Source organism: Protopterus annectens, chromosome 1.part2 (genome assembly GCF_019279795.1).
Source record: "Protopterus annectens isolate FY-2018-M chromosome 1.part2, PAN1.0, whole genome shotgun sequence".
NCBI classification, from domain to species: Eukaryota; Metazoa; Chordata; order Ceratodontiformes; family Protopteridae; genus Protopterus; species Protopterus annectens.
In genome coordinates, this window is record NC_056727.1 from 1,222,388,858 (window position 1) to 1,222,407,423 (window position 18,566).

An 18,566-nucleotide genomic window follows, 5' to 3' on the forward strand; every position below is an offset into this window, starting at 1 on the left:
CCACAATGTGCCAAGTAATGACTCCTTCTGCAAATAATTTGGAGTCACACGTATTGGTAACATATCTTAATATCATTGTAAGTTCTTTTTATAGGTTCATAGGTAAGTATTAGTCTATCGGCCCTAGGGCCTATACAAGCCTAGCCATAATGATTCCCTGGCTATTGCTTCCCACAAATATTTACTTTCCTGGACCCCTGTCTAGCAGGGCTACTGATGTGATCCCTAGGGTGAATTTCCTATTTCCTATCCAATCATCAAGGTTCCTCTTGAAGAGGTTCATAGAGGTGCAATGCCTGACATGTATGGGCAGCCTATTCCAGAGTATGGGGAGTCTCTGGATCAGGAAACTATCCCTCCAGCATGTTCTAGTCATCGTGATGACAAGGTTAAGATCCCCGGAGCTTGTGGCTCGGAGAAATTGGGATTTCTTTAGGTGTAGCATGTCCAACAACTCTGGCTTTGACATGGCCTCGTATGTTAGGCAGAGATCGCCTCTGAGTAGGCGATATGCAACAGAGTATACCTGGAGTTTCTTTAGACAGTCAGCATAAGGCATCTGCTTTAGGCCTGTGATTCTTTTTGTGAGGTATTTATGTCTTGTGAGGTACATACCAAACAGGGCATTGAATTCTATAATGGGTATAATGAGGAATAAGTATAGAGGGACAATGACTCCTTTATTTCTGTATGAAAAGCCCTTAGTGATGAGGTGTGCCACATAGAAGGATTTTCTAACTATTGTGGCTATGTGGTTATAAAAGGTGAGACCACTGTCTACCTGTGTTCCTAGGTTTCTTATCACACTTTCGGTGTTTAGTGTACTATCATCTATGTGGTAGTTCACAGGTACATGTTTTTTTCCACAGGGGACAACTATACATTTTTTGGCATTTAGCTAGAGCCCATGGTTCTGGCACCAGGTACCTGTTTCGGTAAGGCCTTTTGTAGTATATCCACATCGTTTGGGGATTCAACAATGGCTCCCAGCTTGCAGTCATCTGCAAAATTTGTAAGCCAGAATCCCTTAGTGTTGGCCTGTACTTCAGAGAAGTAGATGCCAAACAAGAGTGGTCCCAGGACAGAACCCTGCGGAACACCACTTCTCACTTGTCTGGAGCTGGATTTGGAGTCGGCTACTTTTACAGTATGTGTTCTGTCAGTAAGCCAGTTTGTAACCCATCGAGTGAAGTAGGGATTAATGCCTAGCTTAGTAAGTTTATCTATGATTCCTGAGTGGGGGATGGTGTTGAAAGCCTTGGCGAGGTCCAAGTAGGCTGTGTGAACCACCTTACCCCTGTCCATGGCTCTGGAGACTGATTCAAAGAAGTAATCAGGTTCAGGAGGCAAGATTGGCACTTCACAAACCCAAACTGGGTGGGTTCCAGTGTTTGAAGGTTGCCACTGTCTTTGTTTATAAGTTTCATGATAATACATTCCATGGCCTTGCAGATCAGGCTCATCAGACTGATGGGATAGTAGTTCCCGGATCCAAAGTGGATCCCCCCTTGTGGAGAGGGATGGCTGTAGCTGTGTGCCACTCTGTGGGCACAAAGCCTGAGGTGAGGCTATGATTAAGCATGACAGATAAGTGAGGTGCCATTTCATTTTGTAGTTCATGCATTACACAGCCCTGGATGTCGTTTGGTCCCATGGATGCTGTATTCTTGGCTTTGTAGAGTGCAGTTTTTACCTGAGTGGCCGTGATTACTGGAATTTGGCATTCTTTTGGTATTGAGATGGGCCCTTTAGGGGGTGAGAGAGGGGTGAAGTTGACACTGAATCTATCTGCCAGGATATTGGCAATATCCTTGGGATCCATATATCTAGTGCCATTCTGCTGTAGCTCAGAGCAGGTCTAAGTATTGCCATTTATATTCTTGACATAGCTATAGAATGCCTTGTGGTTGTCTGGAATCTTTGGCAATGTTGTTTTTGTAACTAGCTTTGTAAGATTTTATGAGGGATCCCAGCTTTCTACTGAGGCTGGTGAGGGAATTTTTTGAATCCTGGGTTCATCCTCTTTTCTGCAACAGTTTCTTCTTCTGTTGTACAGCTTGTTTATGGCAGAGGACCACCAGATTGGCTTTCTTTTTTTAGAGGACAGCATCTTGGTTCTATTTGGGATGGCTCGGTCCATGCATGAGTGAATGTGCTTGTACAGCACCTTAGTGTAGGATTCAGCAGTTGAACTTCCAGTTCCCATCTGCATGGGTGTCATGAAGTTTGTTACTTTTGACTTGAGAAGAATGAAGTTGGCTTTGGAGAAGGTTATTACGGAGGTTTCCTTAAAGGGGGGGGGGTGGGATGTGGATGTCAAGGGTGATTAGCTTATGGTCTGATCTGACCAACGAGGGGGTGACCACTGGTGTGGAGCATTGATCTCCCATGTCGGTAATGACCAGGTCTAGAATATTGGTACCCCTGGTGGGACTATGAATTAGTTGCTCTAGGGTGATGGAATTTATGAATTCCAAGAACCATAGAGCAAAGGTGCTGGTACAGGACTAGTTTTCCCAGTTAATGGCAGGGTAGTTGAAATCACCCAGTATTAGGGTGTTTGGTTGTATCTTAATATTTTCCAGTATATTTAGAAAGGTGTAGTGAGAATCTTGGAGCATGGTGGGGGATCTGTAGCAAACTCCAGTGTGTATTGCAGTCTTACCTAGTGTTAGTTGCACCTGAAGAATTTCAGATGCATTGTGTTGGGCAACCAGCCTGGAGGTGTGAATAATCTTGGTGAATATGGACACTCCTCCACCTTTAGTGTTTTGGTCCTGGTTTGGTGGCCGGAAAGTGTGGTATGAGCTGTAGCCTGGTATTGCAGGGGTGCTCTCTGGAGCTTTGAACCAGGTCTCAGTTACTGCATAGATATCGATGCTTTACATTTTTAAGAGAGCCTCGAGAGAGTGCATCTTGAGGTTTAGACTTCTAGCACTGAGTAGCATTACCTTCAGATTTTGCTTGCTTGTACCCATTATAGTGGTAGTTTTGTCCTTTGAACCTTGCCTAAAAAAGGCACAATAGGGGTGGCAAGAGCCTTAGCTAGTAACCCATTGCTCCTACTGCTATTGAAACTGTCTGGGTATCTTTCTTCCACATTGGTCTCGTTTCTGCCTGGAAATCCTGATATTTTATGACTTTGTGTCTCTCTGTACACAAAACACTGTAGTCATTAGGGGAGTTGATTTCAGTGATCAATTCTACTTTTGTCTTCTTTTCATGGACCACTATATCCGTTTTTTTAGTATCTATCTTTTGAACTGTTGGTAATGGATGATCCCATGTAATGTAGGCTTCATCATTTTTTTATGATGCTTTGTGGCTCATGTTTTCAGTGTTTTTCAGACACTTCAGTACCGTAATATTTGCACAATCCCTGGTGCAACAGTCTTGCCACATTATGATGCATTTCAGTATATAGTGATTCTGCCATTAGTATGTCACAACCAGCAACGAGGTGTGCAACTGTTTCCAATTCTGTTTTACAAAACTTACATTTGTCTGCTTCTCCCACATGTTCAATGGACTTTGTAAACCAGCGTGTATGTAGCCCACTATCTTGTGCCACCAATATTAACCTTTCATCTCTTGGTTTGAATTTGCCTCTCCTTACCCATTCCTGCACTTGTTCCTGATCAACATGAGAAACTTTTCTATACCTGCAACTATATTTATGTATTTTTTACATTTCTTGCCTTCTCATCTGGTCCTTCACCTTATATTATTCTTTAGTTTTTTTTTGGCACATTCAGTTGCTGCCTGATTTTTATCTTCTGGTTTGATTTCCATTCCCACTTGATGCCGATATGCTTCTGCTAAACTAAGCAGGGAAATTATTTTAGACTTATTCTCCTCATGCTTCAGAACTTTCACTACATTTGGGTCTTGTGAGGTCAGCAGATATGTGTGGAGTCCTACAATTGCAGACCTATATGTGTAATCAATTTCAATTTCAAAGAGGCCCATCCTTCCTTCAAAACGGGTAATATATAATCTTGGTATGCACTAATTTTTATAAATCATTTGCTGAGCATGAATCATCCTTCTTGTTTTCCTATCTAATCTATATAACTAATGCTGGGGCCAGTCAATCACTCAAAAACTATAAGTTACGGCAGGAAGAGCAAATTGGTTTATAGCTTGGATTGCTTGGATTTTGTTCCTAGGCGTCAACGCTGTTTTCAGGATTATTTTAAGTTTTCTAAAGTATTCCTTACTAAGTTTTATTCTCATTTGTTCATGTTTTATTGCTGATCCTTCATCAATTCCCAAATATTTATACACTCCCTCTTGCTCAAGTTCTTTTATATCACATTCTTGTCACAAACTGATGTTTTCTTGGTGCTGCAGTTTTCCTGCTTTAAAGGTTGCTTTTGCACATTTATCAAGGCCAAATGACATTCTTTTATCATCTGCAAAAGTTTTGACAACTTGCAGTTGTGCTTTTAGTTCCTCATCTGATGCTTTTTTGTAGTCAATCCATGCCATACTTAAATTCTTCCCCTTTTGACATTTCTCCACTATGACTTTATTTAGCAACAAATAAATATGGACAAGTGAAAGAAAATGAGATTTAATATGGTGTAATATCTCTGCAAAGGAGAAACAAAAATAATCAATACAAAAAGAGCAGCACCAAAGATATTTGAAGAGAAATACAGGCAAAGCAATCCGAACATGGAAAACTTTACAATACAACAAAAAAAAAAAGAAGAAGACAGATGAAAAGTGGAAAAGGAGTGCACCTGCAAGCTACCCTAAAAATTATAGACTAATAACTTGCCCTCTGAAGACATATAAGCTATACACTGGAACTGATGCTGACAGAGTTTATAGTCATTTAGAAGAAAACTCAATTATGGTAACAGAACAAAAGGGAAATAAAAGAAAGTCATATGGAACATAGGATCATTTGTTGTTAAATAAACTCTGCCTGTGCTGGTGAATATTAAGAACTAGGTTTTGGTAGGTGATATAGAAGAAGTGCCAGCATATATAGGGTGAGACACTGGGAAGGCAGTACAGGTGCTTAGAGGTATTATACCCATATCTTTTGCCTATAACAGCAGGAGGTAAAACATGGAAAGATAGGATACATAGAACATTAACAGGATGTGTTGTGGGAAATTGATGTTTACGTTATTTATGGTTGAAGATTTATGGGATCCTGCAGGTAGCCTAGGTCTATGAATATACCTGACAAATATGCCCCCATATTTTTGGATAGCTATCTGTATGTCTTGCATAGGACAGTACATTCTGCTATGCATACATGTCAACAACAATGTTATGTGAGGGGGAGAGAGGGGTGTTTATTCATATGAACTGCAACATCACAAGATATATGAAGGCATCACTGTACAATTGCAGCAATACACCAACTAAATGTGTAGGAGCATTGTGGAGAGGGAACTGTGACAGGAATATATGGGTGCCATAGCAGAACACCATTGCCCAGATGGGAGACTTGCCTGCATGTCATCATTGCATGTGATCAGATTGGGAAGATGTGTACACATTTGCATCAACTATGTTTGATTAATGCCATTAGCTAATGTGTGCACCTGTCACTTAGAAGTATGGTATACCATGCACAGATACAGTTGTCACGTCTGATTACATACAAGTGGTATAGAAACAGTTTGACACTCTAGGTAAATGTACTCTGCACCCCCTCTGTGACTACAGAGACCCTATTTAAAAATACAGGTGGAATGTTTTCTTCTGTTAGTGAAGGCAACACCTGTAACAGTCATGCATTACTGTAGCTCCACAGTTGTCCCAGACTGTCCTGTGGGACAGTGGTGGTAGTCCAATCTTTATCCTAGTGCATCATAGGGTGGATTGACTATGATCACAAACACACTATATAGAGTGCAGCGATGTGCATGCAACATGTACCCAGATGCACACTGTGCAAGTAGTGAGGTCACAGTATTTGGCCTGCATAGAAAATAAAAGGTTCATTTGGTTATGTAGGATGGTGTAGAGACATGAGAAGCCTTAGGACAGCCATGCACAAAGCAGCATGGAACAACATAGAGTACCATCTCCTTAACCATCTACTGGGTATAGTTGACATATTTGACTAAAGGGTCAGCCATTTCATCAACCTTATAATGTGATGCAGACTGATGTGCCATGGCCCTTACACTGTAATATTGGCAATTCCTCTACACTTAGATGTAATTGTGCAAGTGGGTAGAGATGCTATTGTACCCTCAGATTCCTGAGATGGTCTAGATGGGTACTTGGGAAGCATGGGAAAGACTGTCATGTTACCATCAGGATAGGTAGCTGTATAGGCATGTTTTATAGGACACTCACTGTGTGGAGCCCTGTGATGTCCCTCTAAACTGGATATTTCATTGCCTCATATCCTGATTGTGTTATATACATGTATGGCTAGTGACATGTCAGTGAACATGTAATATATACACTGCTTCAGTATGTCTGCTGCAGATTGAGGGGCTTGGTGATGCTGACTGTGACCCCCTGCTGTTATGCAAATGGCACCAGTGGTGTTATATTTTTCAGATAAGGATATATAGTAACACTGTACATGAATGGCTAGGTAACATATGGTGGCTGGTATACAAAGGGGATGCACACAGAAGAGGGTAATGTTAGGATAACAGTCATGATAAAGAATGGGGAGGTATGGGAAAAGGCAAACCATATAGGTGGGGAGGGAGCAAGGTACATTGTTTGTGGCATGTACACATGGACGTGTGCTGCTTAGCCAGAGATTTTCCACATAGTGCACTGTATATTTATTTTATTTATTTATTTTTCTAGCCTAGTCTTCCTGGGAAACTATCCCTGAGTACAAACCCACAAAATAACTCCTCTACCATGTATATATTTGCTACTTTTTCACTTGGACTGTATAATTTTAAAGCTACTTAAAATCATGTTAGCTATAGTGTTCTTAGTTAACTCTCAGAATATGATATTACTTGCTAGCCTTCTCTGTGACGAGTATTAAGCTCTCTGCTGTGTGAAATGTTTTTTTTATTACCTCTTTAATTACTTTTTATCCTCTTTTAATAATGCCAACACATCTTGTATTCAGATAGTCATGTAATTTTTTTTTCTTAGTATATTGATGTGGTGTACCTTTTTGTAATTCATTATTATTATCATTGTTATTTCTTTTGTAATTTATTAGCTTAATGGAGCTTATCTCCCGGGGCCTCTACTGAAAATGGACATGTATCCAGTTGGACTAGCCCAGTCAACAAATGTAAAATAAAATAAATAAATAAAATAATACAGAAGTAGAAACAATAGTACAGCCGTAGATGGCAATAAGCAAGAAGAGCAGCATTACGATGGTTTAAGTAAGCCAATATGCATAACAATGTCAGTAACAGCCTAACAGCTTAACTATGTGGAGCAATAACAGTGCCATATACAATGTTAGGGCAATGCATGTAAAGCAGTACTAAGTTTGCTGCCACAGCCTAGCGGTGTGCAACGACATGAGTTAGCAACATAGTCCATCCACTAAACATCTCCTAAAACAGTCATATATAGCTGCTATACACTAAACAAGCAGGAAAACCTGCAATGCCAGACTTGGTGCAGAAGCTGTTCAGAAGAGTAATGAATTCTGCACACTGGCAACTGGTTGCACTTACCATGTTAGAAACACTTCCACAAGCCTCTGCCAGTATTGAATACCTACATGATTAATGATCTTGTTGACATGGGCAGTTGCATTAAGTAGCACATAGTGTTTTGTCTGAACAAGTATGTCATATACCGGTTGTAATGTCATCGCATTACATAGGAAAGAATGTCCTTTTATGCTGTAGCTATCTCAGAGTAGGATGTCAGTACGCCTGATGCTGTATAAACCAGTGCATACAATCAAAACATTGTTACAATGATTTATTACTGTCTTGATGTTGTTGTTGTCTTTCGGCTTTTCCCGGTTAGGGGTCACCCACAGCGAAACTCCGGTCCGCTAATGATTGGCAGTAGATTTTGACAAACGCCGAGGTGCCAGCTCGACGTTCAACCTTCAACGAAGGCATGCCCATTTATGCATGTCTTTCGAATGCCCACCCAACCACGGGGAGGACATGCAGACTCCACACAGAAGGCACTCCCTGCACTCCAGCTGAGAATCGAATGGGAGAACCTCTTGCTGTGAGGCAACAATGCTACTGCTGCACCACCGCCTGCCTAAACCCTTGTCATGCTGAATGCAAATATCACAGTATATTGTTGTAAAACAAGCATTGAATGCAGGTCAGTACCTCTTGTTTACACCAACATAATATGGATGGTCATTAACAGCCTGTTTACATTATCATTGCTTATTGATGTATCACTGAATGATTTATGTGGAGGATACCTCAGGTGAGGCCAATCTGTTGATATTAGGAACAATGTCTACTTTACCCATAATTCGTTGACACATAGATGTTATGTACATAACTTTTGGTACCGCTAATTTGGTAGATAGCATTTGGTGTCACATATACAGTCATTGTATATCCGTTGCCTGTGTGTGTGTGTGTGTGTGTGTGTGTGTGTGTGTGTGTGTGTGTGTGTGTGTGTATGTATATATGTGTGCGTGTGTGTGTGTGTATGTGTATCTTTCTCTGTATAAATAGACAGATAGATACACACACACACACACACACACACACACACACACACACACACACACACACACACACACACACACACACACACACAAGCACACACGCACACACAAACACACATACACACACACACACACACACACACACACACACACGTACCTGCATACAGTACTGACACCATAATTAGAATGTGTACCATATTCAGATATAGTAATGACCATTGGTATGAGCAGCAATTTCTTGGAAGTGTTAATGAAAGGTTGTTGTACAACATCAGAATTTGTATTTAGTATTTTCCCCCAGGTTGCTATTTTAATGTCTGTACCTGCTGTGTAGGGACTAGAGCTTATCTGAAAAAAAAAAAAAAAGAATTGTAGGTCTTTTAAAATGTTACAACTCTGTTGACAAATTCAACATGTGGATTTTACTTAAGGAAATGTATATCAAAACAATATTGCAGATTAGCAATAAGACAACTAAATGTTGTAATGGTGTAGGTAATGCTATTGCATACTTCTGCATGTCCTGCTGTCTTAATTTATCATAAGGATTTATATAGTGTACCAAATGTGTTACATGCTGAACACATTAATATGCTTCACATCTTGCTACATATATACAACTATATCTCTGTATAATAAAGAAAGGGTACCACCTAATGCTAAAGTACAGCTATCAGTAACAAGTAAAAACAGTATTCAAAATGAAACGCTGAAGAAGATACCGAAAGCGCTTATCGTTTGGAATACAGAGGGACTGTTTTATTCTACATCAAGATTTTAACCTGACATGAAGATTTTAACTTTTCCTACAATAAAAGGATTTTAACTGCCATTAAAGCTAAAAGCTTTTATTTGATCTGTTAGACTGGTTAAGCTGTTATCACAGTTCATCACAGTCACATAGCAGCTACTACATCTTCAGTGTGGTTACTTTGTATATCAGACCAAAAAGGTTGGATACTTTGAAGCCATCATAAGACTGGAAACTTTGGAGCAATCATTTCGCTATGGTATAACTGCATTCACAGTGTGAATATCTTGTAAGTGCATTTAATTTAAGTACTGGAAATGTATGCAAGTTTTTTGCTATATATGTTGCACTTTTAAGTTTTATATCATTTAACCACATTACCTATTCTCCAAGAGAACTTTACTTCATTGGCCATTGTTGTACAGTGTTTCATTTTGAATACTGTATTTCTCTGTATATGTCATTGCAATTTGTTTATGTTGTCATTCGGGTAATATATGGATGAGTCTTATTTGATTTCTAGACATCTTCTTCATGCATGATAAGTGCAATAAAATGCGTGATTGCAGCAGTTGTTAGAAAGCTCTGGTCAGTTAGTGTTTGCTATCAAATATAAGGCATAGAACTTTAGATACGTACCAGAGCACTTTGTACATTGGATAGTGCGGCATCTAAGCCTTCACTGCTTATGCATCGATAAATTATGTTTATTCCGGTACACTTTGGTCTTCTCTGTATAATTTTGTAAGACATTTTAAGATGGATGTGGTATCCAAGGGGAGGTCTCCTTTCAGGGCCCCATAATAAAAGCAATTATATCCCAGTCACCCAGGGTATTAATGTGAGGATTCAATCCTACAGGTTGAAAAAAGACAGGCTGACTCATATTACATTCTAACATTATGTATATACTGGAAAAACAATAAAGATGTCCCAGGTCCATATCTTCTTCAAGAAGTCCACCCACCATCCCTCAATCCTCAAGATGCATAGAAGCACAGTGTAAGGTGCTTAGATGCATGCCATGCTGAATACTGTAGGATTTGCAATGAGGCAGCAAACACAATGTGTTTTGTAAAGAAGGGAAGATGTGGAGCCTGAAAATGGATTTGGACATGCAACTGTGGCATCATTTGTAGAGGTAGAAGAGGATGAACTCAGATCAGCTGCATGTATTGATATGTTATGTACATAGTGCTCAGGTACTTTTAACACTGGTTTGCTATCAAAAGATAGAATTAATGTTCAATGAACATGGGAATGTCGAATGGCCATTGGCCAATTTCCATATTGCTGAATGTTAATTGAGAAAGAGTCCTTATCAGCGAATGCCACTGTGCATTCGCTGAGCTCAATGTTATGAGTAGAGATTGCGGTACAATGTGGATTGGGAAATTCATCCCTTTCTTCGCTGTAGTATGATCTTGAAGTTGGTATATATAGTAAGCAGGGGGTGTGAGGGGTGCAGGGAGCTTACCCCCCTGCAAAATAGTGAATTCCAGGGTAGGAGTTAGACTTACCTTAGCTCCTGTACAGACATCCATTTAATATTCAATGTAAATGCTGAATCTGATGAATTCATTCATCAGATTCTACATTTACACCTCATTAGTATGCATGAATTCGACATTGTCTTTCGACGTTAAATATGTTTTTTGTTTTTAACGTCGAGATTTTGATAGTAAACCATTTGTACTACATGCCTGTATTACCACACCAGTTATATTTATACTGTAAAGCAATGTTGCTATGATAAAAGTATGAAAGTGGTTCTCAAGATCTACATTGATGTAGTGCATCTTGTTCACACCTGTAGACCTTTACTGAATGCTACTGCACATGAGTGTGTGTGTGTGTGTGGGGGGGGGGGGGTGCCTGCATCTGGCTCCCTACCTAAGTGGCAACAGATTTGTTGTTCTTGAGTTGTGCAGCCCATTGTCAGGGACAACCATTCATGGTGCCTAGGCACATCCCAGGTCCAATGTGAACATCAGTTTGCTGGTGTTATAGGACCTTTTGCTTACATATTTGCCTTTTCTATGGTGTCACCCTCATACTGTTATCGATATTCCATCAGACAGCATAGCCATGGTATGGTGCATACACATGTATGTAGAACACCTTGGAGCAAAATCCTCATGTACATCCACAGAAATCATTGAAAATGCTAGGGGCTGCCACACATTTCTCAACATGTACGTGTGAAAGGCTGTTATTTCTGACATGAGCCACAGTGGTATGTCAGTCTCTATAACATTTCACTCTTCATGACATCAGCATTATAATCTGGTACCACGTGGATTGGGACACCATACAGGAACTGGTAGAAATGGGTTGTCTTTATCTGCAGGCCTGTAGGAGTTGTGTTTTACCAGTCCAAATAGAAAAAAAAGATGTGAATCTCTATGTACACTAGGTATAGAGTCCACTAATAAACACCAAGCATGCCAAATAAATCACCAAGCGTGCCAAATAAAATTAAGAACTTAACTGAGCAGAAGTAAAAATAATTTAGCCATCTCAATGATGAAGTGTTTTCACCTTTGAGAGCCCAAAAGTGCTTTCGCACTGTTGTTTTTTAACCAATGTTTATTCATATTTATTTCTATTAAAGTGGTCAAAGCATAGGCCAACTCAAGCAGTTTTACTTCTGTAGTTTTTAAGATCTCAGTTATAGAGTTCTTTCAGTGACCAGCAGGGGATGTAGTGTGGGTAACACTGGCATCTGCCTTGAATATAGTCCATCAGTTTCTTGGTGCCACACTGAAGCATGTGGGGGAGAATATGTGGCTTCTACATATCACAGTGGAGACAACCAATTGTACTTGATCACGGGGCACCATTCATGACTTAAAATAGTCTCTAGACTAGCTCACCCATGTAGGCAAAAACTAAATAAACCCCATGTGGGATTTCTGCAATGTCATTGCTCTCACATTGAAATAAAGACCCCACCTAGTGACCAAGAAGAAGGTAAGTGAACCATAAAAGTTATCACTCCATCAATTGCACAGGTATTATCTACAATGTTTCTGCATACCACCCAGGCAATTACTCTGACTACTCCATGTGACACACATGTGATTGGTACCAATGGATTGTGAAGGATGACTTCCCTCAGGAGCATCTTACAGGAGATGTTGGTTATGCCCTGGAAATCTTGTTTATGACATACATCTGAAATCCACAAACCAAGACAGGCCATGGATACAACTATGCCATATTAGAAACCAGAGTTGTCATGGAGTGTGTGTGTTTGGGCTGCTAAAGGTGCACTTTCACTGCCTGGATGTATCTGGTGGTGCCTTGTAGTAAGACCCTGGCATATGTGTAAAAATATTATCAGTATGTGCAATGTTAAACAACATGATGGAAGGAATTACTGAAGAATGCCTTGGAGGGTCACTGTCATTGGTGAATGTGAAGCACTGGGGGCTGCAATGCTATGTATGCAGGCATGATGGAACACAACCTTAGCAGATGATGAACCACTGCAGTTCAGACTAACAGACAGGTCTAGAAAATGTATACAAATGAACGGTCAGGGGTTTCATAGATAGCACAATAGTGCTGGCAAGATGTAGGTGTGATGCATGACTGTGAGAGGTGTCCATTACCAGATCTGTAATTGCTAAGATTATCACAATGTCGGGGATACTCTCTTCTGCACATTGGTACCCCCACACCTGATGTTGCTGTGGAAGACCTGGTGCTGTGTGACCATGATGTCGACCATCCACGTTCCCAAAAACTGCCATCACTGGAGGAAGAGGTGGACTGGATGCATGAACCATGCCTACCACATGGCATGCAAGTCTGGGAGGACCTACCTTCACCAATATGCAACTGATTCTGTAAAAAATGTCACATAAAAAGGACATGCATTCCTTGAGGTCAACCCAAGCAGGCTCTGCAAAGGCTGAGGTGGTACTAGCCTTTGCCTCCACAGTGACCATACACATACATTGGGTCATACCCATTGGTACAGATAGTTCTGGGGGAGGCAGTACCTATGCTGCCTATGTGCACCAGTAGGCACAGCCATTCTGTCACCCTCACTACCCATTGGGGCTTGTGGTGCACATTGACAGCTGAACCACAGGGAGTGGTACACTGCCATGACAAGATGTGTCTGCACTAACCTGTCCTCCTCTGTGGTGTGTATCTCTCTTGGGTGTTCAAATGCACTGAGATTGTGTTCAAAGGTCTGAGAAGGGGATGTTGTGTGCACACCCTGTATACATGAAAGACTCTGTACTCTCTGACAATGCCAGCTGTTCATCACCATCATTATCAGACTCTGATGCTTCTCCAGCATCAGGTGGTAGACGTTCCATGGTGGTTGTGCCAGATAAAGAATTACCTATGAAAACACCAAAGCTAAAGACCCAGTTTAAGTAAAGCCCATCATCTCAACTTTACTCCTAGTGCAGATTTAATATTAGAGTGAATATCATCAAATGTGTTATACCTTAATGCATGCAGGTGCCTTTGGAGATTGTATCCTTGATGTACCCATAGTACATGAAGCACACATTCAATGAGATGTTCAGTAATAAAGGGAACATTATACATGGCTAAATACAGGGGAAGCAGTACATACCTGGTCCATCTGAGAAGGATACTTTTGGAGCAGGCTGCAGCTCTGATTCAAGATCCGCCACACACCATGTGACTGTGAAGAGTCTGTTCCCCTTCTCATAATTTCCAGAATCTCCTCTATCAACAATGGGTTGACTGATGGCCCACCTCCTATTACTCTGCCTTTCTATGCAAGGCACAGAGATTGCTTTTCCACAACATGTATAATGTTTGTGCCCTGCTCATATTTACTGTCCTGGTTGCCGACTGCATTGATGTCAACAACAATATCATGCCAAGTATGCATGGTAGGACTGGTAAGCATTGTCCTGCCTGAAGAGGCATCAGCCATGGAGACAGAAGGCCTGCAGCAGCAATTCACTGTCAGCATCAGACAACTTGCTCTTCCAAGCCTTTTCTTTTCCGGGCACATTACTGTGTGGATAACAAATGTGAGTATGGAAGTATGGATAGCTTATCTGGCTAATTCAGGGGTCTGCAACCTGTGCTTCTTAGAGCCACATGAGGCTGTTCCACACCTCTGCAGTGGCTCCCTGTAGCCTTGAAAAATAATTGCCACTCTGCCGCATGACACACACACACACACGCGCACACACACACACACACACACACACACACACACACACACACACACACACAGCGATCAAGCGATGGATTTTAAATATTGCTCTTATAAACTTAAAAACTTGCTAAAATAACATAGTTTCTTCTACCATGTATTCCACAAATTCCTTGGCAGCATCAGAATCTCTTGAAAGGTTTATGTACCTCTCCACCATACCTCTGAAACTTTTACCACAAGAAATCTGGATGGAGCCACAAATAAAGGGGGAGCAAAGGAAGAAAAATAGGAACAGATTTTAAATATTGCTCTCATAAACTTAGAAACTTGCTTGAATAACACTTTTTTCTGTTAACATGCATTTTACACACACACACACACACACACACACACACACACACACACACACACACACACACACACACACACAAACACACACAAACACACACACACACAGATTGAGCAAGACCAATAAAAATCTCAACAAAGGAACAAAAATAGGGACAGATTTTAAATATTGTTCTTATAAATGTAGTCCTTTTATATACAGTATAATAACTATATATACAACTTAATACATTGTGTTATCTTCATTTTAAGGGCTGAATATGTTTTGTGGCTCCAGATGAATTTTATTTGGTAGGGGGAAGGACCAAAATGGCTCTTTTGATAGTGAAGGTTGCAGACCCCTGGGCTAGTCTATCTGCAGTAAGCCACCCACAAGTATACTAACACATAGGCTGAAACTGTAGTGGTAGAATGTGAATGATACACTACGAAGTTAAAGTTATACACACCTATGTGTGCCTCACAGGACACCTATATACAGGTATATCTGTGCCCCATCATATCAGATTGCAGGGCTGGCCTGACTAGTTTTAGAGCCACATTTCACACTTGCTTTTGGCTGCACCTCCCATTAAACTTCCCAACACCTGTGTATAGTCTCTGTGCTTCACTGACAAGTTTTCCCTTGTTAAAACACTTAGTATGTGCATATTTCCACATAGCAAGTATTTTGTACAAAGTGACATTCATTCACATCTACAGACAAGTAGTTGTAATAAAATGCTGAACATACCTTTAGCAAGTAGTATTTCTGCTTTACACAGGGTTGATTGCATTCTGCATGTGAGGTTTCTTTTACAAATGCAGCTCTTGCTCTTCTTCCATAGTATGATTAGCCTCTCTGCAACCACCAGGGTTTATGTCATACAAGTGAGGGTTCAGTTCATGTCAGTCTTTGAATTATTCATTTTGTGTGTCACACTCATTAGCAGAGTCTTGTGGACATTTCAGCATGGCTTTGTGCACACTCCTGAGCACCTACCAGGTGTACTAAACATGCATTGGTGTGCAAATGTCAGCAGCAGGTTCCCTGCAATTCCATGTTTAAGCATGATGGCCATGTGGTTGCCAGAGAACACTGTATTTGTAATACTTGCAGTACACGCTGTGTAGCTGAACTGTGCATGACATATTTCACATATCCTACCCTCTTTTTCTACACGCTCAGAATGGCATTATTCATCTCAAACCCTGCAACTGACCATGCTACTGAGTTGCTCTACATTTTTTGCAATGGGAAACAGGCATGATCATGAGATGCCAGGCATTATTCTCTGGTATAAGACTTAATGAATGGCCATAACTTCCAGTGTGGCATTCAGGCATACAGAGCATCCTGATGGTGCTTAAAAGAGACCAAAATCTGTCTCCACCTGCTACGTAGGGATCACCAGAACCTTTTGTTGGGGGCTGTTATGAGGGTCCCCAGTATAAGGTGGATGCTTGGCACTGTCTCATAATGGCAGCTATGGACAACATTGGCATTTTTCATACTGATAAACAGTGTGGGCACCACTAAAGTAACCTAAAGTGGTACCATCAAAATCTTTTTCATTTATTGAAAGAAGAGGTCAGAGTGAGAGCTCCTAAGATGCAATGTATACACCTTTATTAAAATATTATCAGGCTAGCATGGACTCAACTGTACTTAATGTATCTCTGCTTTTGTCCCTAAGACCATGAAGCCAGAGAGGGAATTGACAGCATAACAAAGGAGGTTGAATACATGGGTGAGTACACCTGTTATGCACTGTACAGTTAGAACTTTCAGTTTTCAGTCTCAGTGTAATTTTTGGATAAACACACACACACACACACACACACACACACACACACACACACACACACACACACACACACACACACACACACACGCACACACACACACACTTAGCACCTTTAAAGTTGTTGAGTAGATTAATTATGGGAAATATGACATTAATGTCTGCTTACTCTGTATGATTAAGTCAGAGAGGTCATTGCTAGAGTTAGTATCAGTGCTTATTAGTTGCTGGATGGGTGGTTGCAGTAATGCTGGGAGAGTAGTTTAACATGCAGCTCAGTCACATTTTATAGTGCATGATAAGAAGGTTGTGGGCTTTATCCCACAACAAGTGGCTCAATTTAATCCACATTATACATACTGCAGTTTACCAAGGGAGGGGAAATGCCAAGTATGCCATCCTGTGTATAAGGCTTCGGCTGGGTCACATCTGCCTGACTTCTTGGTAGCTGCATATGACAGATGGTATATCTTCTACAGTGCATAGGGGAAAGCATGCCTGACCATTTCCATGCAGACACATTACTCTATTTATTTCTAATTAGAGCACATGAATTCACTGGGCTGTCACAGGCAGTACTGTGAATTCACTGGGCTGTCACAGGCAGTACTGTAGCTGTACAATTGCACATATAACTGCTTCAGTTTATAGAGGTTGCACATATCAGGTTAAATATGTCTGCATTTGTAGTAGAACCTTGTTATTGTCAATGATGCTTTTTCATAAAACTACTGCAGTTGTGCTTAACCTGTCATGTTTTCATTAATAAGTACTACTGTATTTGATAGTATAGGTTCATGGGTAAATGCTAGGCTATCAGAATGCAGACTATCAGAAGCCTAGCCAGTAGCTAGAAGTCAGAATTGAACTCTATGCCTTCTGTCTTTGAGATAAAGACCTTTACTGTTATATCAAGTCCGCCCCCATTTCTCTCCTCCAACTTCTTTATCACTATCTTTTTTGTTTAATTACAAATTTTGGAAGTTGTTTTGTTGTTTCTCTCCATTTATTTTCCTTTTTTATACAGCAATGTGCACAGCATTGCCTGTGGCACTAGCACAAACCACAGACCTTCAAAGGCCAACATCATCTCCCCATTCACATCACAAACTGTCAGGGCTGCCTCCCCAAAAGACACCTCTGGGAGAAGCAGATAGGGTCTCTAGTCCTGTCCCTGGTGGGGCTTCATTGGTTGAGGATGCTGTCATTCCTGATGATGGCCCTATCAGTGCTGAGGACTCATTTATCAGGCAATGCCAGCTATTTGAAATGGTAGGGGAGCTGGTGGACTGGCACATTGATGCTTGCATTAATGACCTGGAAAAGTCTCTACTTGCAGTATGCAGAGTGGCATCCCTGCTCAACAATGACTGCACCATTAGAGACCATACCTCTCAGTTGTATAGATTTTCACAGAATGTCCAGATTTTTACCACATCTTTTTGGTAGATTTTTCATAAATTTGTGGTTTTCTGGCAAACTGAAACTGAAAGTTTGTTCTTCTTAATGCCAATCTGAAGCTTATGATGACAGTGCCATATACCAAAAACGTTATTTTATGTGTTTGTTGTTTCCATATTTGTTTACCTCCAAAGTCATTATCTTGTATTGAAATGGAGTCAGCAACATGTCCTGTGAGTTGCCATTTTCATGAAACTAATGGTGGTGTCCAAACATTATAATTAACACATTGAGACACCTCTGTGGTACAGAGTTCAATTAGCAGCTTGAGCTTTGGAAGAGCCAGCTAGAGGAAGGTGGAAGTGAAACTCTAATGCAGGCTTTGTTATCTGCAGTGGAGGGATGTAGTCTAACCCACTGCAGTGCTTCCGTTACCAGGACTGTTGACATCTAACATGTGATACTAAAGGTTGTGATGAGACTAAACTCAAATGT